This window comes from Canis lupus, chromosome 1, assembly GCF_048164855.1.
Source record: "Canis lupus baileyi chromosome 1, mCanLup2.hap1, whole genome shotgun sequence".
Taxonomy (NCBI): domain Eukaryota; kingdom Metazoa; phylum Chordata; class Mammalia; order Carnivora; family Canidae; genus Canis; species Canis lupus.
This window is the reverse complement of record NC_132838.1, coordinates 54,588,411-54,612,616: the sequence shown is the minus strand read 5'-3', so window position 1 is coordinate 54,612,616 and position 24,206 is coordinate 54,588,411. Positions and strand designations below refer to the sequence as shown.

Genomic DNA, 24,206 nt, shown 5'->3' with positions numbered 1-24,206 from the left:
TGAAAAAAACTTACCGTTTTGGATAGAAGCCTTTTAAATTTTGCTTAAAAATGACGTGTGCTACCATGACTTCCAAATTAGAGCCAACTAAGATCACTTAACCTTTTCTGGACAGAAGTAAATGGAAATCAGCGCTGTGCTAACACATTTTGCCTGGATCATTGTACCGAAGCCTCCGTACATCCCTGTGAGGCACTGATGAGATCCTCGGCAAATATGTAAGGAAAACGAATGCCACAGAGATTAGGTTTTCTTGGCCTTTGAGCACAGAGTTTCAAAACCCCAGGCAAAGCTGATCCCAGAGTAGCACTGTTCTCTTAATTTCTGATGGTTTAAGATTTTTATAATTTATAGCTGTTTTTGTTTGTTTTGCTGATGTACCTTGGCATTGGTTTATAATCCAGATAAGCAAGGTTTGGCACAATGTCTGAGCAAGGGGAGTAAGCCGCTTTCGAGTGAAAGATTGCGAGAGGCAACCTTGTTAGTAAATGGCACTCACTGGCATCTGGAGAGTCGATCTTCCGTGATGTATTCCCAACTGCCATTCCTTCCTTCTTTCTTTAAGTAAGTTTAAAACGGTTTAATAATTTTGTGCCATTTTTAAAAGCTTCTGTATCGTGCACTTTCTTTGATAACATTTCTGGCATTTGCTTTTTACGAGCATTTGGGTTTCTCTGGTTCCTTTCCCTCCCCTCCTTCTCCCTGCGGTTCCTGTGTCATAGGTTTAAAGGCATAGGGCATGGCCGGGTCTCTTGGCATCTAAGCTGATTATAAAGAAATTTCTTTCTTTACAGGGTTTCTTTCTGGGATGAACTTTTCAATAGCAGGTGCTCTCTGATGGCTCCACTGTGTGCATGTTTTACCATACGGATTTTATTAGGCATTTTAGGGTGGAGAAGAAGTGTGTTATTTAAGGTTGTCCAGGGAAACAGAACCAATCCCAACCAGAACCAACTGTGGGTGTGTGTGTACAGAGAGAAAGAGAAACAGAGAGGGACGTTGATTTTAAGGAGTTGGCCCATGTGATTGTGGGGGGAGCTGGCAAATCTGGAATTTGTATGGCAGGCTGGAAGTTCGGGCAGGAATTGGTGTTTGCAGTCTTGAGTCCAAATTTTGCAGGGCAGCGAGCTGGCAGCTGGGGCAGGGTTTCTGTGTTGCAGTCCTGAAGAGAATCCTTTCTTGAGAGAAACCTCAGTCTTTGCTCTTAAGACCTTTCACTGATTGGACAAGGCCCACCAAGTTATGGAAGGTCATCTGCTTTACTCAGAGTTGACTAACTTCAACGCTAATCACATCTAAAAAATATTTTCACAGTAACGTCTAGACTGATGTTTGGACCAGACAGCTGGGCACCACAGCCCAGCTCTCACAGGAAGAAAGTTTAAAGGCAGCCCGGGTGGCTCCGTATGTGATCCTGGAGTCCCGGGATCGAGTCCCACGTCAGGCTCTGTGCATGGAGCCTGCTTCTCCCTCTGCCTGTGTCTCTGCCTCTCTCTCTCTCTCTCTCTCTCTCTCTGTGTGTGTGTATGTCTTTCATGAATAAATAAATAGAATCTTAAAAAAAATAAAAGGAAAACAGTTTAAGAAAATAACCTACTAGTTAGCAGCGAGGGGTATGAGAACATGAGGGAGAGGCCTCTCTGTTCCTGGGATTTGCTGTTCTTGATCAGCCTCCCATATTCTTTTACCAATGAGGATCATATGCAGCATGCCAAATTTGAAAGGGAAAGGTCTCTTCCATGCCGGAAGAAATCAGTTTTGACCTTCTCAATATTATATTGTGAGCAATATAGGCAATTCATACTTTAAGAAGCTTAGTCATTTTTTAAGCTTAAATTGGTGAAAATCATTTCCAGCGTTTTTGTTTTTTAGTTTTCTAAAGTTATGAATGTATCTTTAAAATATGTAGTTTGCTTTACAGTATAATCTCCATCAGCAACAGATAAATTTGATTAAGGTCTTGTAAAATGTTTCTTTTTCTCAAATATTTAGTACACTATATAGAATAAGAATTGGAGATAAGAATAAAAGTATAAGTAGTTGAATCTTACTCTACGGCTTTTTTTTCCTGACACCTTTTTTGTTCTGATAGGACATTTGCTCTAGAACCAAAAATTGAGTCCAGAGTGGGCTCTTCTGTGAAACTCGCTACCACATGAAGCAATGTCCTGCCTTCTTCATCCTCTGCCTTCTGCCACTTTTAACTGTATATATATTTTTTTATTTAGACATTTTCTCTTTTTTTTGGCCTTAAATAGCTCTGGTCAGCACTTCATCACTTCCTGGGCTGCTCCTGGCAGGGAACAGCCAAGTCTGCCACTATTATTTGATTATGGGCTCTCAGGCATGCTTTATGACATCAGTAAGTGCAAAGCTAGGGCACAGTTGCTCTGGGTTTGAAGTGTCATGAGGGATTTCTTTTTTTTTTTTTTTAAAGATTTTATTTATTTATTCATGATAGTCACAGAGAGAGAGAGAGAGAGACAGAGAGAGAAGCAGAGCGAGAAGCAGGCTCCATGCACCGGGAGCCCGACGTGGGATTCGATCCCGGGTCTCCAGGATCGCGCCCTGGGCCAAAGGCAGGCGCCAAACCACTGCACCACCCAGGGATCCCTGGGATTTCATTTGAATACTTACAAGGAGTATCTCCTCTTCCATTTCTACCACCTATCAGCACCCCACATTCAGACACTGCTGGGGTAGCGTGAAGGTCGACGAGGAAACACAAAAGACAACAAAAAGCTGCTTTATTTGGTGTCTTTATAGCCTGGCCCACGGTACTAAAAAAAAAAGAAAAGTATCATAGCCCAGAATACCGAGTTTTTAAACTAGAGAATAGGAATTGATAGGAAAATAACACAATTAATGGAGAGTGGAGGGATGTGAATAGAGAAAGAATGAAATGCATTCTTAGTTTCTTCAAAACAGATTCTTCATTTTAGAATTATAACTCAGTGTGTGTTGAGACCTTGAAAGTTAGTACAGGTCAGACTGGGTGCTTATTAACTGTGTCCACTCATGTCATCCTTACAAACTCCTTGTAATCTAGGGATTGCAGATGCTTCAGTAACTCATCTAGGGTACTCTTGGGGGTTGGAACCCACATTTGTCTGATTCTTGAGATTATTCTACACTTGATCAGTGCATGACATACCTCTCTAGTGTCAACCAGGGGAAGAGCCCATGGCCAGGCTGTGCTGCGAGGGCTCTTCTGGTCACTCACATAGCACTGCTTTTCTGTGCCTTGTTCATTAATGCTTAACCAACCCATTTCACCTTTCATGTTTTGGTAGAGGGTTTTCTCTTGTAGCTGTGAAGCTCACGTGAACCAGGCTATTGCAAGAGGGGATGAAGCCGGTACAAATCCCCACGATCAATCTTGCCACAGGCTTGGGATGGTCAAGGAGGGCCAACTCAGTTGCATATGCAACAGTATACTGTTTATAAACTGCCTTTGCTGGAGGCCTGAAAAATACTTGAGGGGTCCTGAGCCTCTCTCTGGGACTCTCCATGTAGAAAAGAACTCCATGTAGAAAAGAACTATGTACTTCTTGGATCTTCATGTAGAAAAGAACTATGTACTTCTTGGATCTTCCGGTTCAAGTGCCTTTCCTTCTTGTGTGTCCTTGGTCATTCCTTCGCACAGACTGTTCACTCCTCCAGGATGGCAGGCTCTGTGCATGTGGATTACTTTTTTGTAAGATGCTTTTTTGTCTGATGTTGAGGTGAGCTGCTGTGGTGTGAGAAGACAGAGACTGGTTACAGATAGAACCACCTCTGGAGAATCCTCAAATGCCTTTTCTCTATTTGTTGGAAAAGAAGGTTTGGGGCTCAGTGCAGCCTCTGGGTTTTAGACTCAGGAATTGCTATCACAGTGAATTCTACCCATTTCTTTTCTATCTGGGTAACTTTTATTTTAAATTCTTGTTATACTATCATAGAGTAGGAAAACCTCCAAATTACTACACGGTTGGTTTTTCTTATGTACCAGACCTACCAATAAAGCAAATACATATTTGAGAACACACATACAATGTGTACATATGTACCTATGTATTATTTTTGCTATTAGAAAAGCAGGGTCACTATATTCTTTTCTGATTATTTTATTGGTCACCTTTCTAACATTTAATTAATATGTGTAATTTATTTTAGGGAAGAGCACCCTGAATTTCTGTGTGATTATTTCACTGTTGACACTCTACCACCTAGAATCTGTGCAAATACACAGGGTTCCTAAAGGCAGAAGGGCAGCAGGCTTTATTCTGCTCTTAAGATTGATTTTATGGGGCAGCTCGGGTGGCTTAGTGGTTTAGCGCTGCCTTCAGCCCAGGGTGTGATCCTGGAGACCTGGGATTGAGTCTCACATCAGGCTCCCTGCATGGAGCCTGCTTCTCCCTCTGCCTGTGTCTCTGCCTCTTTCTCTGTGTGTGTCTCTCATGAATAAGTAAATAAAATCTTAAAAAAAGATTGATTTTATGAGCAATTTTGATAAAGACAAAGCTGGAGGTATCACAATTCCAGAGTTTAAGGTATAAAAAGAAGCTGTGGTAATCAAAACAGTATAATACTAAATAGACACATAGAACAATGGAATAGGATAGAAAACCCAGAAATATACTTGCAATTGTATGGTCAGTTAGTCTTTGACAAAGCAGGAAAGAATTTCCAGTGGGGGGGAAAAAAAACAGTGTCTTTAATGAATGGTGCTGGTAAAACTGGACAGCTACATGCAAAAGAAAGAAATTGGACCATTTTCTTACACCATTACACAAAAGATAAAATCAAAATGGATCAAAGACCTAAGCATGAGCCCTGAAGCCATAAAAATCCTAGAAGAAATCATAGGCAGTAATGTCTCTGACATTGGCCATAGCAAAACTTCTAGCTATGTCCATTGAGGCAAGGGAAATAAAAGCAAAAAATAAACTATTGAGGTTACATCAGAATAAAAATCTGCACAGCAATGGAAACAATCAACAAAACTAAAAGGCAAACTACTGAATGGGAAAGGATATTTGCAAATGACATATCAAATAGAGGGTTAGTATCCAAAATATATAAAGAACTTATGCAATTCAATAGCTCTAAAACAAATAATCCAATTTAAAAAGATATCCAATGGGCAAAAGATAGGAACAGAAGTATTTCTCCAAAGAAGATATCCAAATGACCAACAGACACATGAAAAGATGTTCAACACTACTTATCAAATCGGAGAAATATAAATTAAAACCACAATGTGGTATCACTACACATCTGTCAAAATGGCTAAAATCAAAAACACAAGAAAAAACAAATGTAGGTGAAGGTGTGGAATACGAACTGGTGCAGTATGAAGTCTCCTCAAAAAGTTAAAAATAAGGATATCTGGGTGGCTCAGTGGTTGAGCATCTGCCTTTGGCTCAGGTTGTGATCTCAGAGTCCTGGGATGGAGTCTTGCATTGGACTCCCTGCAGGGAGCTTGCTTCTCCCTCTGCCTATGTCTCTGCCTCTCTCTCTGTGTCTCTCATAAATAAACAAATAAAATCTTTAAAAAAGAAAGTTAAAAACAGAATTACCATACAGACCAGTAATTGCACTAGTTGGGTATTTACCCAAAAATATGAAAACATTAAATCGAAGGGATACATGCACTCCTACATTTATTACAGCATTATTTACCATAGCTAAATTATGGAAGCAGCCCACATGTCCATTGAGTGATGGATGGATAAAGATGATGAGGTGTGTGTGTGTGTGTGTGTGTGTGTGTGTGTGTATACATATATAATGGAATATTACTCAGACATGAAAAGAATGAAATCTTGCTATTTGCAAGGACATGGGTAGAGCTGGAGGTTATAAGGCTAAGTGAAGTAAGTCGGTCAGAGAAAGACAAATACCATGTGATTTCACTTATATGTGGAATTTAAGAAACAAGACAAATAAGCAAAGGAAAAAAAAGACAAACCAAAAAATAGCCTCTTAAGTATAGAGAACAAACTGATGGTTATTAGAGGGGACTGGGGGGGATGGGTGAAGAGGATTAAGAGGACACTTAATCCTGATGAGCTTGAGTAATGTATGGAATTGTCGAATCACTAGATGGTACATCTGAAATGTAATGTAACACCGTGTGTTAACCAATAAGAAAATATTGATTTTGTGTTTGGCTGCCTCTTATCTTGGCTAAATCACATCCCCTAGTCATATCTGTCCTGGGAAGGCTGATGAATGGGTCCTGGCTGGCCTGGGACTTTCCCAGTTTTGCCTCAGAGCATCCCATGTCCCAAGAAACCCTCCTTCCTAGCAAGCGGGAGGGCTGTTCCTGGCACCAGAATTTCCAAACAGCACTGCTAGGGGCTCCCTGTTCCTCTCCTCCCCCTATTTTTGTACTCCTGGCTGGCAGCTGATTAGATGTAAAGGCTCATTTTAAATTGTTCCTGTTGAATTGAAGAGGTGTGGCCCTGCAGTAGATACTGTAATTCATAAAGCTGACCGCTTCCTGATTTCAAGGCACCGCTTCTTTCAGTATTTTGCCTTTGCAGGGGCCCAGCATACCTGATGGAGTCAACACTGGGGAAGGAACTGTTCCTTCTGTGGGAAGCTTCAAGGTTTGGGGCTTGCTGTGCTCCCAGAGCTTCTCCTGCAAGTCAGTTTGATGTAAATGTAACCATACTTGAGAAAGCATCTCAATGCTTTTGAGAAATTGTCAATCTCTTGTCATTACAAGTACTTCTAGTACTAAGATACATCGTCTTTTTCTTTCTTTCTTTTCCTTTCTTTCTTTCTTTCTTTCTTTCTTTCTTTCTTTCTTTCTTTCTTTCTTTCTTTCTTTCTTTCTTCCTTCCTTCCTTCCTTCCTTCCTTCCTTCCTTCCTTCCTTCCTTCCTTTCTCTTCTTTCTCTTCTTTCTTTCTCTTTTTTCTCTCCTTTCTTCCTTTCTTTCTTCTTCCCTTTCTTGAAGTCATGCCCTTAGTTTTGATTCTAGGCATCTAATACAAGCATAGCATTGACTGTCTGCATACATTCAAGAGATGTCTGCCAGTATAATTGAAATATATTCCTTTTCAATGAAATCATTGAAAAAATGATCTAAAGTATTTGTATAAAGAGTTGTGGGAATTTTTGTGAAAATGTTGGTGGTAGCACAGCATCATGTATGCCTTTTTCTTTGTTGTTTAGAAATCAACTGTTTTTCTGTTATTTGTGGAGGAAACTGTAGGGTATTTTGAATGGTTGGACCGAGAAGAAAGAAATGGATTGTAATAAGTTGTCTATTAACAAAATTCATTTGTGCTAGAAGGAAGCTAGTCTTTGACATTCAGTGGCTGTGTAATAATTTCCTAGGAGGACATGAATTCGGCGCCCAAGCCAAGTGCACGCAGCAATGACATTGGCTCCTCTGCACACCTTACCTGTATATTGTAATAGTTGTTAACGCAAAGAAACTTTAGGAAACTCCACAGAAGATCCACCCACTTTAGGCTGTCTGCCTAAAGAAAATGCTGCTCTAAAGGAATGAAAGCCACTTGGGGAAGAAATGTAATGATTTTTAAAAAAGTATTTACTGTGGCTGCCAAGGGGCAGCTCTGTCCTGAGGTCTTGCCGCTGTGGCTATTGAAAGCTTTTCTCTGGAACCTTATGCTGCTTCCTTGCTAAATATGATTAGGAAAGTTTTGCTCCTTTGAAACTAGGCTTTGTGCTAAAAACAACACTTATTTTCAGAATAATTTTATAAATTGGTTCCTGATAGGGTTTTGGGTAAGGAGAGTGGGCATACCAGCCACTGCTTACATTAGTTCTGTTAACTTTGTGTCCTGTGTCAGTGGATAGGGACAAATCACACACAGCTGACCTGGAAAATCCTCATGTGTAGCTGGAAAGAAAAACAGGAATGTAAGTCCAAGCAACTTACTAGAAAGCCAGTATTTCCAAACTGCAAATCAGGCATAAAACTAAAGGAAGAAAATTGGGAGTTTGTGGGCAAAAATCAGGATTTTAAAATATCTAATGGGAATCAATGAAAATAGGTTTCGCTTTATTTTCCTCCCCATTGGTCTTGAGGGTGTGATTCATACATTCCCCTGGAATGCTGCAAACCCAACAAGAACATGGGGTTAGATCACAGGAACTAGAAAATGAAAGTGACCACAAACAGGGAAATGGGGTAAGCTAAGGGAGATGCTGGCAGAGAGCAGAAGTGTGAAAAGACACTTGCATTTTAGTAAAATAAACTGAGCAGGCACGTAATAAAATTAACCTAAGCTGAATATTGCTTTGCTAAAAGGAGTTTTAAGATAAAGCTTTAAGTATTTTGATACCTATCATATATAAAAGAATATCAGACTCACAAATCTAATGCCTTTTAATTTTTTTCTTTTTTAAAAAAATCCAACAAAGTGATAATATCTCATTGCTTTCATCAGAGCCTGATAATTTTTGCCTTTTGCTTCTGTTTGTCACATAACGGAACATATCCAAACTTATCTTCATCACTTTGGTATTGGAAATATTCAACAGAATTTGTTAAAAGTATCTGAATAAAGCATGTTTTTAGAAAACTGACATTTAAAATGATAGGGTTCACATAATTGTTGTGACAATTAGCTACCTTATCAAATTTGCTTTTTCTTAAAATAATGGAATTGCACTGTTGATTTTATATGTGTTTTTGCAAAATCTGTCCAATGAATTTAACACTTTGCTTAGATTTCTATTTTATCCCATTCTTGACAGTGAACAATCCCTACCCTTTACAGTGAACAGTTCCTCATGTGGCATTCCTTATTTGTTTGATCAGGAGAATTTGTTTGATCACTGAATCTGCACAGGGTTTTGAACATCTTTTCTTCAGTCCAGTTCATTTAATTCAGATATTTACTGAATGCCTCCGGTGTGTCAGGGATTCTCCTAAGTGCTAGAAATATAATAGTGAACAAAATAAAACTAGTATCTGTTCCAGAGAGACTATCAGACAATGCCTGGTCCAGGCTTGGTGTGTTGGGGGAAAACCTGCAGAAATTAGTCACAATAAGGCTCTCGAGGGAGGCTTAGATTAGCAGGCCTTAACCAGGTTGGGATGGAGGTAGGTTGGAAGGGAAGCTGTCCTGCAAGAGTCAAGGTCAGGCATAAGATGCACCCATCGCCTATCCAGGTCTATGTGCTTGGAGTTATATAGTAGGGAGTTGAGTGGTAGGAGGTGAAGCTGAAGAGGTGATTTTGGATTAGGCCTTTAGAAGCCATATTAGTTGTTACTTAGTTATCTTTGTATGTACCAGAGATGCACTTTACTTATTTTTAAATTTTTATTCATTTTGTTTAAGCTAAAAAAAAAACCCACAAAAAACAGGTCACTCATTTCTCACTCCCCTGCCTCTTGCAACTTCCAGTCTGTTCTCTGTGTCTGTGAGTTTGTTTGTTTTTAAGATTCTACATATAAGGGAGATCATACAGTATTTCTCTTTCTCTGACTGAATTCTCTTGGCCTAATGCTCTCGAGGCTTATCCATGTTACTGCAGATGGTAAGATGTCATTTTTTTTAAAGCTATTGTATATATGTACTACAATTTCTTTATCCATTCATCCATCAATGGACACCTAGATTGTTTCCATGTCTTGGCTGTTGTAAATAATGCTGCTATGAACAAGGGGGGTGCATATTATATTTTTCAAACACCCACAAGTAGAATTTCTGTATCATATGGTAGTTCTATTTTTAATTTTTGGAGGAATTTCCATACTGTATTCCATAGCGGTTGCACCAGTTTACATTCTCACAAGGGTTTCTTTCTCTCAACGTGATTGGCAACAGTTGTTATTTCTTGTCTTTTTGATAGTAGCTATTCTAACAAGTGCAAGATAACATCTCATTGTGGTTTTGATTTGCATTTCTCTGATGATTAGTGATGTTGGGCATCATGTACCTGTTGGCCATCCGTATCTTCTTTGGAAAGATGTCTATTCAGATCTTCTGCCCATTTATTTATTTGTTTGTTTGTTTAAAAGACAGTTTATTTATTTATTTAGATGGAGGGAGAGCACATGAGCTGGTGGGTGAGGGGCAGAAGGCAGAGAGAGACAATCTCAAGCAGACTCCACACTGAGCACTGAGCCTGCTGTCGGGCTCAATCTCCAGTACCCCAATATCATGACCTGAGCCAAAATCAAGAGTTGGATGCTTAATTGACTGAGTAACCCAGGCAGTCCTCTTCTGCCCGTTTATTAGATTGTTTTATTGTTTAGTAATAAGAGTTCTTTATATATTTGTAATATTAACCCCTTATAGGATATATGGTTTGCAAGTATTTTCTCCATTCAATAGGTTGCCTTTTCATTTTGTTGATGGTTTCCTTGCAGTGCAGAAGCTTGTGAGTTTATGCAATCCCACTTGTTCGTTTTTGCTTCTGTTGCCTTGCTTTTGGTGACTGATTTAAAAACTCCTCACTGTGGGGATCCCTGGGTGGCTCAGTGGTTTAGTGCCTGCCTTTGGCCCAGGACGTGATCCTGGAGTCCTGGGATCGAGTCCCACGTCAGGCTCCCAGCATAGAGCCTGCTTCTCCCTCCTCCTCTGTCTCTGCCTCTCTCTCTCTCTCTCTCATAAATAAATAAATAAATCTTTAAAAAATAAAAAACTCTTAAAAAAAAAAAACTCCTCACTGAGACTGACATCATGGGGCTTACCACCTATGTTTTTTTTCTAGAAGTTTTATAGTTTCAGATCTTAAATGTTCAAATCTTTAACCTGTCTTGAATTAAGTTTTGTGTATAATTTAAGATAGTGGTCCAGTTTCATTCTTTTGTATACATGTGGCTGTCCAATTTTCCCAGCACCCTTTATTGAAGAGACTGTCTTTTCCCTGTCATATATTCTTGACTCCTTTGAAACAAATCAATTCACTTTGTATGCATGGGTTTATTTATGGGATCTCTGTAATCTGTTCCACTGACATTTCTGTCTTTACACCAATACCATACCGTTTTAATTACTACAACTTTGTAATACAGCATGAAATATAGGGAGTATAATGCCTCCAGGTTTCTTCTTTGTCCTCAAGATTGCTTTGGCTATTCAGGGTCTTTTGTGGTTCCATGCAAATTTCAGGACTGTTCTATTTTTATGAAAAATACCATTAGAATTCTGATGGAGTTTGCATTGAATCTGTATACTGCTTTGGATAGTATGGACATTTTAACAATACTAATTTTTCTAAACTCTGAACACAGAATATCTTTCCATTTATTTATGTTCTCTTCAGTTTCTTTCACTGATGTCTTGTAGTTTCAATATGCAGGTCTTTTGCCTCTTTGGTTAACTTTATTAGGTATTTTATGATTTTCGATGTAGTGGTAAAGGATTGTTTTCTTAATCTGGTAGTTTGTTATTAGTGTATAGAAACACAGCTGATTTTTGTATATTGATTTTTTCATCCTTCAACTTGACTGAATTCATTTATTAGTTCTAACAGTTTTTTGATGAAGTCTTTAGGATTTTATATGTACAACAGCATATCATCTGCGAATAGTGAATTTTACTTCTTCTATTCCTTTTAAAAACTATTTATTTTATTATTTTAAAGATTTTATTTTATTTTTATTTTTATTATTTTTTAAAAGATTTTATTTATTCATGAGAGACACACAGAGAGAGAGAGAGAGAGAGAGAGAGAGGCAGAGGCACAGGCAGAGGGAGAAACAGGCTCCATACAGGGAGCCCGACGTGGGACTCGATCCCAGGTCTCCAGGATCATACCCTGGGCCGAAGGCGGTGCTAAACCGCTGAGCCACCCAGACTACCCAAAGATTTTATTTTTAAAAATATTCGTTTAGGGATCCCTGGGTGGCTCGGTGGTTTTAGCACCTGCCTTTGGCCCAGGGCACGAGCCTGGGGTCCTGGGATCGATTCCCACGTTAGGCTCCATGCATGGAGCCTGCCTCTGTCTCTGCCTCTGTCTCTGCCTCTTTCTGTCTCTCTATCATGAATAAATAAATAAAATCTTTAAAAAATATATTCGTTTATTTGAGGGAGAGAGAGCATGAGTGGGGGTGAGGGTTGGAGAGAGGGAGAGAAAGCAGGAAGAGAAACCCAAACTTACTCCACACTGAGCTCAATCTCATGACCCCAAGATCACAACCTGTGCCCAAACCAAGAGTTAGATGCCCAACCTACTTCAGTACTCAGATGCCCCAATTTTAGTTTTAAGTGATCTCTATACCCAATGTTGGGCTCAGACCCATAATCCCAAGATCATGTGCTCCACTGGCTGTATCAGCCAGGTGCTCCACTTTTTCCTTCCAATTTGGTTGTCTTCTGTTTCTTTCTCTTGCCTAACTGCTCTCTGGCTAGGACTTCAATACTGTGTTGGATAAAACTAGTAAGAGTAGACATCCTTGTCTGTTCCTGATCTTAGAGGGAAAGCTTTCAGCTTTTTACTCTCAAGTATGTTAGCTGTGGGCTTGTCATAATTTGCCATTATTTTGTTGAGGTATATTCCCTCTACCTCTATATTCATTTTGTTGAGAGTTTTTATCATAAATGGAACCATAAGGTTGATTTTTTTCAAATGCTTTTTGTACATCTTTTGAGGTGATCATATGATTTTTATCCTTCATTTTGTTATTGTGTATCATATTGACTGATTTGTGGATATTGAACCATCCTTTCATCCTTAGACTAAATCTTACTTGATTATAGTTAACGGTCCTTTAATGTATTGTTGAATTCAGTTTGCTAATTTTTTTTTTTGAGGATTTTTGCATCTATGTTCATCAGGGATATTGACCTATAATTTTCTTTTTTTGTGAAATTCTGTCTAGTTTTGGTATCAGGGTAATGCTGGCTGTATTTTGGAAGAGTTTGAGAAGGATTAGTATCAGTTGTAACATTTTTTTCATTTTTGATTTTGAGTACTCTTTTTTTTTTTTCCTGGTGAGTTAGCTAACGGTTTGCCAATTTTGTTTATCTCTTCAACAAACCAGCTCTTAGTTTCACTGATCATTTGTTTAGCCCAAACTTTGGGCTTTGTTCTTTAACAGTTTTGGTTTCTTCAAGTGATGAGAATTGGCTAAAGGTTTTTAAGGAGTATGAAGAATAACATTAAATTAGCATTTTAAGGATTACATTGGCATTTATGAACAGTGGTTTAGAGGGGCATAGTTTAAGGCCAAATAGTTAGCAGAGTGGGGAAATAATCCACAAATGCTTAGGACCTAGTAACTGACACAAGGGGTGAAAAGAGTGGATGCACCTGAGAGATGTGTGTATGGCATAATTAGCACAACTGGGGTTTGTGGTTGCATGTGGCAGTGATAGGAGGATGGCTGGGAACCCTGGAAAACCTCCAGGGTATGAGCATTGAGAAAGGGGTCCCAGGAGAAGGGCCAGCTTAGGGGTGAGTTCAGTTCAAACTGAAGTATTTGTTGGATAAATGAATAGAAATGATAAGTGGTATTAGTAGTTAATGTAGGGCCTGAAGTTGAAAAGAGAAATAAGGGTTGAAGTATAGATGTTAATTAAAATATTAGAATATAAAGAATATATAAAATTAACTTTTATATTCTTGTTTGGTTAAGGAGCTTACATACTGACTCAGGTAATTTCACAGCCCTGATAATAATAAATTTTATAACCTCTACTTTACAGTTCTTTGGACTTCCACAGTGTCTACAAATAGGCAACTTCTTGGCTATAATCAACTAAGTTCTCAGTTTATTGACTACGTGAGTTATGGAGTGTGATACATTTAAAAAATCTGAATGTACACAAAGAATATATAAAATTACCCTTAAAAAGGCAGCTTCTGTTGGGAAACTAATGTTACCTTCTATTTCACCACATGATACAAGGAACGAAAATAAAGTGAGAGATTTTTTTTTTCATTTGAAAGTATGCCTATATAAAGGAGAATTACTAAAATATAAAAGAGCAACTATCTCCTAAGAGAAAACGTCCTTTTTCGTTTGAATTTTTCAATATACTATGTATCAGATTTGAATGCATTTTCATCTTTAAACATTGTTTCTGATTTCAAATATAATGAAGGACTTTGCTGATTGTTCTTATGTCATTCTGTTTGACTTTATGTCCTACTGGCTAAAATGTTCAGATTAAGTTTTTGATGTGTGGATGCTTAGATATTTTTATAGTTATTCATGAGAGAAATGTAGTGAGATGTGGCTCTCTTGCTGAAACAGATGCTTTGTAGGGCTATTTTAGTAGTTTCTTAATGTATACTTTAATTAGCATTCGTCTTGGTATGGGACAAAACCATAAGGTTTATTTCTCACATCATTTCCTAATGTGAAGATAGTTTCACAAGCAAATGTGGATAAGGAGAGTACACCTGATGTTTGTTTACATGTGCTGGGTTGGGGCAGGAATGAAAAGATCCTCCCTGAGGGTTGCCATAGTTCAGAGAAATAGAAAAATGTTTCACATCAAAAACTACTTTCTATTATTCCTTGAGCAATATAAATCTCATTTGGTCTGCTTTTAAATTTATAGTGGGTAATTTGGCATGAATTATCTTGTGTAGATATTTGTTCCTAATGGTAATATTCAGTATATGGTGATTTTTGAGACCCTAAGTGAAATTTGCATTGTCTTTTGCATGTTTACTATGTGTGTGTTCAGTACTAGGGAGAAGCAGGTATAGGAGTGTGTAAAAGAAGCAGGAAAAGATGGTATCTGATGTTGGAAACCAACTGAAATTGTCTGCAGCAATTAGTGAGGGCTGTATAATTTTCTAACAGAATTTGGCAAGTCTTCATGGGCTGGGAAAGATCTATACATGATCCTTGCTGCACTTAGAGTTGTATCAAACAGAAGTGATTTGTTTAATACAAACACTGTGGCAGGCTTTCTTAGAGAAAACTGTATTAATATTTATGGGGAGGGGATCCCTGGGTGGCTCAGCGGTTTAGCGCCTGCCTTTGGCCCAGGGCACAATCCTGGAGTCCCAGGATCGAGTCCCACGTCAGGCTACTGGCGTGGAGCCTGCTTCTCCCTCCTCCTGTGTCTCTGCCTCTTTCTGTCTATCACGAATAAATAAATCTTTAAAAAAATATTTATGGGGAATTTTCTTCTCTTTGCTTTCGTGAAGGAAATGAAAACCCATCGTGGCTGTGCTAATGATGCTGATAGACTAGCGGGTATTTACTCAGAGCTGAAGTTAGTTTTAGAGAGAAAGAATCCTATGGGTGAGTAATTATTGCTGCTCTGTCTTTCCCACGCCCCTCCTGGTAGCAGACCTGTGTTAGAAAGCCTGTGATTTGGGGCTGGCACTTCATAGTGTCCCATCATCTGGCCCAAGGATTCAACCCCAGGAATGCCAGTCAGTGCCCTTCCTCAGGACTGGCAGGACACCAGGGGGGGCAATTTTCTTCGTCCGCTGTTGCAGTTAAGCAGGGGTGAGCCTGTGGTCAGTCATGTGCAGGGAGCCTGGCAGTCAGGATAGGCTCAGTTTTGATGCAGTAACAAGTACCCTGAAAATCTCAATGGTTTAGTATAACAGTCTTGTGTTTCTTTTTCACACAAAGTTTGAAACCATTGCACCAGGTGACAGCTTCATGCCTTTTGTTTGTTTGTTTGTTTTTTTTTGGGGGGGGGTTCATTTGTTTTTTGCTTCACTAGTTATGAATTGGGATTTTTATCCCAATAACTCTTTGCAGTTGAAAGAGTTGAGAAACAAACATTGAGATTTTATTCTGTGGAAAGAACACCATTTCAGAAGAGAGGTAGAAGCGGAGCCAAGGGGTTAGGCACAGTATTAGGATTGACTTTAGTGCTGATTTGGGCTCTCAGCTGCTCCCATTAGAAAGCTCCAGGTGAGAGCTTGAAGTTCGATTGGCAGAACTCATAGTATGAGAGACAAGCCTAGATAAGGTAAATCACACCTCTTGTTAAAAGTCAAACCGGGGATTCCTGAGTGGCTCAGTGGTTGAGCATCTGCCTTCAGTTCAGGGCATGATCCTGGAGTCCCGGGATCAAGTCCCAGGTTTGGGCTCCCCACAGGGAGCCTGCTTCTCCCTCCGCCTGTGTCTCTGCCTCTCTTTCCGGGTCTTTCATGAATAAATAAACAGAATATTAAAAAAAAAAAGTCAAATGGGAATTTAAGGATGGGGGCTCAAGCCAGGGAAGTTTTTCTGACTTCTCATGCAGCCATCATTCTTTTGCTTTACAATCTCTCTCACACATAAAGGTTAAATCATTTCGAGGGCCACTTGCTTATAAAGCAATTAAATAAGAGGAAGGTGTGTATGAGGTTAGTGCACAGCGTAGATGCAGTGTTCACAGTAGGAACTGTAAAAGTCCTGTGAGTTGGGGCACCTGGTGGCTCAGTCAGTTGAGCGTCTGACTCTTGATTTCAGCACAGGTCATGTTCTCAGGGTCGTGAGATCAAGCCTGGGTCCATCTCCACGCTCAGTGGGGAGTCTACGTGAGATTCTCTCTATATTTGCCCTTCCCTCCTGCCCACCACTTGCACATATGTGCTCTCTCGAGTGTTCTCTCTCTCTAATAAATAAAATATTTTTAAAAATCTTGTGAGTTATCACTTATGGCAGAAAAGCAATACTTGAATTAAAATCACTCCACAGAATAATAGAGCAAATCTCTGACATGACAGGCATTTTGGCATGATCTCCTAACGCTCACAGAGGTAATGTTCGGGTGACCCCCATCTGTGCTTTGTAAATTCAGCTGACACCAGAGACTCTGGAAGTCGTGTGGAGATAAATGTCATGTACATAAAACTCTCTCCGCACTGCATCTGCCTGGCCTCAGTTTTTGGGACATGTTCTTTGAATTGGTATTCGAGTAATTAATTACATGAAAGCTTTCTTGTCCACAGTCAAGGACTGAGGTGTGTCCTACAGCCTCTTCCCATGAGGAGAAACTGCTCTTTGTGCTGACGGGTGTCCTATTGTCAGTGAACTTCCAGAAGTTAGCTTTTTTCTCCATCCAGGGGGAAAATATTTTGAAAAAAATTATTTTGCTATTTCCAAGTTGTGAAGCAAGAAAACAGATATATGAGTATACTTGTGATAGGGTAACAACAGAACAAATATACTTCCCATTGAAATAGAAAGAGCCCTGCGTCGATCATATTAAATTCTGAGTATCATGCCGATCTGCTGGGTCCCCTGCACCCAGAGAACCATGATCACAGCATAAATGTCCCCAGCATTCGGGTTCCGGTGGTCTTCCTTGGCCCCAGCTCCTGCAGGCTCCACATCCTGAGCGTCCCAGCTGCATCATGCCACAGCGTGGGTGCTCCTCCCAGACCTGACATCTGTGCCATCTCTGCCCACCTCTGACCGTTCCTTTCCCTTTGCCTGCCCTCGGCTTTTCTTCCACTTGCTGTACCTCATGCACCTACTCCTCCAAGAAGTGCTCTTCCATCCCCACTGTGGTCAATGGTGATTTGATATTTTGGGCTCTTCTAGGTATGAGTAAGAGTGCATGTCCCTGCCCTCTTTGAACTTATGATCACATGACTTGCTGTGACCAATAAGGTGTGGGGGGGAGGTGAGGTGTGCCACTTAACCCTGGAAGTCTTTATGACCTAGTGCACAGTACCCTGTCATCCCTTCCCCTGCTGGGGTAGGCTGATATTTTTGTTGTTGTTTTAAAGATTTTATTTATTTATTCATGAGAAACACAGAGAGGGAGACAGGCAGAGACACAGGCAGAAGGAGAAGCAGGCTCCATGCAGGGACTTGATCCCAGGACCCCAGGATCATGCCCTGAGCCAAAGGCAGATGCTCAACCACTGAGCCACTCAGGTGCCCCTAGAGTGATGTTTCAGAGGAGGTTTTATGTTGAGTTCTTGAGTGAGAGCAAAGTAGAGGTGAATCACCAGAGCTTCTGTGGGCAAGTACAGTGAGTGCAAATACATCCTTGGTGTTTTAAGCAACTAAGATTCTGAGATAGTTTCTTTCTTCAGCAAAACTTCACCCTAATTGGCTGATGCCTGCCCCTATAATGAGTTTCTTTTTTTTCACTGATACTGTTAACTATTGACAGCAATTTTGAGAATTTACCGAGTTCCAGGCTGTGTGGAAGGTGCTTTATTTGTGTCATCTCATTAAATCTTTTCTGTAGCCCTGTGCAAAATTCTTTATGTCACTACTGCCCTTTTAGAGAAGCTGAGGCGTGGAGATGTAATAGTTTGTTCAAGGTCATGCTGTGTGACTCCAAATCTTGTGCCCCTAATGGCTGTGCTCTCCCTGACTCACTTGGCTGCACAGCATAGCAAATATCTGTGAGCTCTGGATGTGTGCTCAACTCCGTATTAGGATCAAAGCAGGAATCAGAAATAGTTCCTGTCTACAGATTAGGATTTCACAGAGAAAAGGAGAAATTGAAGCAAGTAAGTACAATGAAATCAATGTTAATAAAAGTGATGCAGCATAGTGAGTGCTGGAAATATTTGGAATCAAAATATCTCTCTTCTACTGCAAGGTTTTGGACAAGTTCTCACTCCCTTGCCCTCCCATGTAATCTTCTGACTTCTATCTTGTCATTCCTAAAATGGGAGAAGTTTCAACATCGTATAAGCTATAAAGTACAGAAGCCTACCTACCTCAAAATAGCATTAGCATGGAATGCACGAAGCATTTAAAGTTCCTGGCACTCAGCAGTGGACAATACATGGTAGTTCCCACTTGATTTTACTGACTCCGTGGAAGATTCAGTGAGAGCACAAAGGAAGGAGTATGCCCTGTGAGGGAAAAGGAGCAGAGAGTGATGGAGGAGGTGATGCTTGGCTTGACTTCTTAAGTGAAAGCCATTTTACTCTCGCCAGAGGTAGGAAAAAGGGAAGTACATACCAGGCAAAGGGAAACAGCATGAACAAAACTATGGCAGATTTAGGGAACTGCAAGAGGTTTATTATTAGAAAAACATGGAGCACGATGGGAGAAATGGTGGGAGATGATGTTTAGGCAGGTGTCCTGTTGAGTGGACACCACTGCACAGGCTGTAAGGAACCAGGGGAAGGGGTAAATCTGTGCTGTGGCCTGCCTGCATGCCTCCTCCCTGGAGTGTGGGTTCTGGAAGCGTGGAGGCAATGTCAGAGATGGAGTGGAGGGGGTGCAGATGAAGGAAGGGAAGTCAGTTAGTGGACTGACCTAGAGAGAGATGACGAAGGCTTATGTTAAGGCAGAGGGGCTGGGCTGGAGAGAAGAGACAGAAGCAATGCTAAGGGATTAAAATGGATAAAGATGTGTTTTTTGTTTTTGTTTTGTTTTGTTTTGTTTTTAATTTCAGAAGTGAGGGAATGGAGAAGCCCAGGAGAGCTACCTAGTTTTGGATTTGGTGACCTTGAGCGAAAAGTTTGGCCTCTAGATGAGGAATGCAGACAAGGGTTGTTTTCTGAATGCTTTTTAACTGTTGTAGAGACTATTCGATGATGTGAACAGTGTACAGAGTAAAAGGAGAAACTCCACTTCACCAAGTGACCCTTGTAGTTTTTGTCGCTGCATGTTTTCAACCACATATGTGTGTAATGATCATCTCGAACAGAAGTAGTACCTTTTGCTATGTTCTTTTGTCATTCAATAACCTAGGACAAGCAGCTTTCCTGCTTGTACTCAAGTGCACAGAGATGGATCTACTTTATTTATTAGTGTAAAAGGTAAGTGGTATCCCATCCTGTCAGGAAGTTTCCATTTCTTTCTTTTAAAGATTTATTTATTTATTTATTTATTCATGATAGACACAGAGAGAGGCAGAGACACAGGCAGAGGGAGAAGCAGGCTCCATGCCAGGAGCCCGACGTGGGACTCGATCCTGGGACTCCAGGATCGCACCCTGGGTCAAAGGCAGGAGCTAAACTGCTGAGCCACCAAGGATCCATTTATTTCTTTATGTTTGCACTTAAAAGTAATGCTACAAAGGACTTTCTCCGTATCTATCTTTGCATGCTTTTGGCAGCATGGAAACAACTTTTTTAGAGGGTAAGTGCAGTTTTGTAACTCAGCTTCAGAGGTAGCTGGGTAACGGATATTCAGGTGAGCACATCAGCTAGTCAGTGGGTCAGAAGGGGCTGATACTTAGGAGAAAGGGCTGAACTGCTATCAAGTATGTAAGCAGCACTTGAAGCTACAGGTAATGATTTACTTATTGAAAATATTTCTTCACGGGATCCCTGGGTGGCTGAGAGGTTTAGCGCCTGCCTTTGGTCCAGGGTGTGATCCTGGAGACTGGGGATCGAGTCCCATATCGGGCTCCCTGCATGGAGCCTGCTTCTCTCTCTGCCTCTCTCTCTTTCTCTCATAAATAAATAAAATCTTTAAAAAAAGAAAGAAAACATTTCTTCAGTGCCTAGTATTTATCAGGTACTGTATTATCTTTATAATGGCCACTACCCTCACTGAAATTTACTATAGAGTGAGGAAGAAGACAATTACATGAATAGTTACTTGATACATTAACTATTAAAAATTGTGATTAAAGCCTACAAAAGAGAAGAATTGGGTACTAGGAGGAATCTAATTTTTAAATTCCGTAGTAGAGCAAAGCCTCCCTGTTTGTCCTATATTCTTCTTTGCTAAGCTTAAATACTATTTTCTTTGTGTGCATGTCTCGACTACTGTACTTCCCATGTATCCCAGAAAGAGCTAGGTCTGTAAGAATTGCCTCAAACAAGGAGAAATACAGCGTGGATGGTAATTGGTGTGGTTTTACTGCCTGCTTCCTCTAATTGGGGGATAGTTTTCCATTGTTTGCTTATACAACTTTTTATGTATTCATTTCCCAGCGGATAAACATTTAGGTAAAAGCTACTTCTCAAACAACAAGGGACTTGCTGCTTTCTCTACATTTCTAGTTTCCAGCTGTCAGTGAGCCAAAGGCTGCCACCAGTCGTTCCTTGGAGGAGCACCCCTCATCCCCACAGGTGCACTGTCCTTCCCTGACCCTCTGCAAATTGCCCTTCATTTGAACAATGTGGGAGCAACTTAGAATCCTAATGCCTTAGGAGGGAACCCTATATCTAAGGACTGAGCTGCTTGCAGGAGGACTTCCCTTTCTTACTCAAGAGCCCTCTGACTTATGGGTATTTACTGTTTTCACTAGAATCCTTTCAGCTACAACACAGAGTGTTAGAAGTGTCATTTTTGCTAAAAAAGTAACTAAAAGTTACTTCTCTGATTCTAATTGTTCCCTGGTAACAATGCGGCTTACAGTTGCCTTTGCCTTTATGTCTCTTACTAAGTTATAATAAGTATCAGTGAGTTTTTAAGGAGTTGCCATGGGATGTAAGCCTATAAATCTTTTGGTACATGTATTTTTCAACATAGCTGCACAGCAGGATCTTGTGGGAGAGCTTTGATCGCCATCCCAGACTTACTCATGCAGATGCATCAGACAATACATTTAACAAAAAGATGCCCATGTGTTACCAGAGATGTTTCAATATATCTGAAAAAGAGGCAGATCATATTACACCATTATTTGTTCTTTTTAACATGAAATTTGTTTGTTTTTTTTTTTTTTTTACTTATCTCCCTTCTTCTGAAAGTTAATTTTGTTTTCATATTAGAGGAAAAACAGCCTCTGATATCACATAAATAAATACAATATGGGGCACTTGGGTGGCTCAGTGGTTGAGCGTCTCCCTTTGGCTCAGATCGTGGTCCTGGGGTCCTGGGATGGAGTTCCGCATCAGGCTCCCTGCAGGGAGCTTGCTTCTCCTTCTGCCTATGTCTCTGCCTCTGTGTCTCTCATGAATAAATACAAAAATAAAATCTTAAAATGTATATATATAATACAAATTAGCTTAGACTTTAGCTGTCTGTCTTTCAATTAGAGCCTTCCATTGTATAAAGTATGATTTAGGAGCACTGGATTTTTGTGGGGTTGAACTTTGTATCATGGATGTCTTCTTTATGTAAAAGAATGCAAAAGTGTCTCACTTTTGTAAATATCACAAAAGCTCCTCAGTCTGGTCTTTCCTGGGATCTTAGAAAGGGCCTGTGCAAGTGCTAGGCCTTGGAACTTCACTTCCTGGTAAATCTTCCCCTCCTCCAAAATATTGTTCCCAGTCACTTTCCACAGTGACCAGACTGCATGTTTGGGACATTCCAGTGGTGCATTTATTAATTAAGCCCCAGAAGTCAGCGGGGTTATTATTACCCTAGGGCATCTCACAAAGCTGACAGCTGAATCTCTTGACTGTTGGCTTGAGATGAGTGTGATCCGGGTTGGAGTGGTCGGTGGGGAGGGGGTGGGGAGGCAAGGGGGGTCCAGGGCTGGTATACTGTCTGTGTCACTACCACCTGGCACCTTAGCTACAGTTCCTTTCTTGATTGACTTTCCTGACTCTGGAAAAGCCTATGGAGACTGCTGGGGCCCAGTAAGTAGTACAGAGAAAAAAGACAGCATGGAAAGTACAGACTGCTCTTGTTAGCCTGCTCTGCTCATTGTATCCTGCTCATAGTGTCTGCTTTAAAAATACTGATTTCTTCTTCATTTTCGGACATCTACCATATAACAGTAATTCTTGCACCCGGGACAAGGTGGGTTTCAATACTGTAGTAGCAGGTAAGGCTCTTCAGCATAGGACTCTATTTATAGAGATGTTGAGAAGAGACTATAATCATAAGGTATTATTAATAAATTAGGCAGGCGTGAGAGACTGTACTGGTTACCTATGCATGGAAGGGCAAATTAAAACATCAGAGAACAGCTGGCCTGACTAATTGATGTGAATTCTTTGAAGGGCTAAGAAGTTGTCTGTTAGCAAGTTCTTAGTGTAAAAATGTCAGGGAGTGGGGCATCTAAAGACGAAGAAATCTTAAAAGTAATTACTCTTGTGGAATGAATTTGAAGGAGAGGGCAATGGGATCTTAAAGTGTTGGAGTGTACCAATTTTAGTGCACTGCCTTCCTCCTCTCCACCTCCTAGAACAGTTGTAAGCATACATATTACAGTGCCACTAAGTGACATAAAACATTGCATAGTACATAGCAGGCACTCGGGAAATGTTAGCAAATTATGTGTAATACAAAACTGTTTGCAAAACAAAATGTTAATGTTACTGTATTTGAGTAGCTAGAGGAAAAAATATTGAAATCATACTTAACATAAATCTTTGAACACTCAATTTGGCTACTACTGCTTTCTGCATCAGGTGTGTTTAAAGAATTAATTCCTTATTTGTGAGGCAAGAGTGGAGGGAATAGATTCGGAGCAATTTTTTAACTAACCATGTGTGATACTGCTTGATACAATCCTGCCAGAGTGGGTGGAGGCAGCTCAGTAGGCCCTGTGGATAACCTGATGAGCACGCACTCTTCTTGTCCTTGACTCAGTGGTCTCAGGATCACATGGATATGTGTTGTGTGAGTGAAAGATTTTATGAGGAAGCATATGGATGTAAATTAGTGGGATCCAGAGAGAAAGAGTGAGGAAGTTAGGAGCAGGGAGGCTGGCAGGATCTTGCTGGAGGGGAAGAGAAAGGAGAAAGGGAGCTCTGATTTCGTAACAGTGAGCCCAGCAAGAAATACTTGCTATGTTGTAAATCGAAGGACACATTAGGACACACACACACACACACACACACACACACACACACACAATTTGGTTACTTAAATAGAAGCAAAGACCCTCAAGACAACCCACTTTCTCATTGGATTAGGTTTTACCCTGATCTTAAAACCTCACCTCACAGAGAACTCATTCACTGCCATTTTCATAGACAATCGTGCTTTAGAACTGTGCGCTGGCTTGCCACTCTCTCTCTCCACGAGGTGGTTAGCGTGTTGGAAAGGCTGCAGGCCCTCTTGGCAGCATGTCCCCATGTAGTGCTGAAAACCCAGTGCGTCTTCCCTGGAATCCCCCGAGGAGTGAAGGTGATTGATTGCAAGATGTCAAATTCTCATTTGGGTGGGAAGTGTTGATTGAGAGAGATGAAAGCCTCTGGCTGGGGAGGGGCGTGTGAAGTGTGAGGACGTGAAGATTCCACGGTTGGACTGTGATGTCAGCGGCCCCAAAGGGAACACGCTTGTAGCCAGCCTCTGGCAGTTGGAATCTGTTGGAGGGCGGTTGGTCAATGCTTGGCCTATGAGATTGGACAGGAGAAGACTCCACTGATGTCAGCTTTGACTCCAGGTAGAAAGGAAGTAATCTAAGGGCTTGTGCAAGTCTCTGTTCCCAGGACGGTCCGCATGCCTGATGCCGACGCTGGGAGTCCGGCTGCCGAAGAGGCCAGGGAGGCCTGC

The 24,206-nt window shown here is 40.6% G+C and overlaps 1 protein-coding gene and 1 long non-coding RNA gene across 7 annotated transcripts in view; one reads left to right on the top strand and one right to left on the bottom strand.

The window, feature by feature from the left end:
• The window catches only part of LOC140635569 (uncharacterized), a 32,737-nt gene extending 8,778 nt beyond the window's left edge, over positions 1-23,959 (bottom strand). Inside the window, exons 1-4 of one of the 4 annotated variants that reach the window (XR_012032918.1) lie at positions 23,650-23,959; positions 18,566-18,703; positions 7,778-7,859; positions 2,743-3,733 (exon numbers count right to left, since the gene is read on the bottom strand). This is a non-coding gene — a long non-coding RNA (uncharacterized lncRNA). Of the gene's footprint in view, positions 1-2,742; positions 3,734-7,777; positions 7,860-18,565; positions 18,704-23,649 lie in introns of those variants that run through there. The other 3 variants (XR_012032923.1, XR_012032919.1, XR_012032924.1) reach the window with 3 other exon arrangements.
• Positions 1-24,206, top strand: part of PDE10A (phosphodiesterase 10A) — a 590,195-nt gene that overhangs the window by 325,723 nt on the left and 240,266 nt on the right. The gene's annotated exons all lie outside the window — the stretch shown is intronic.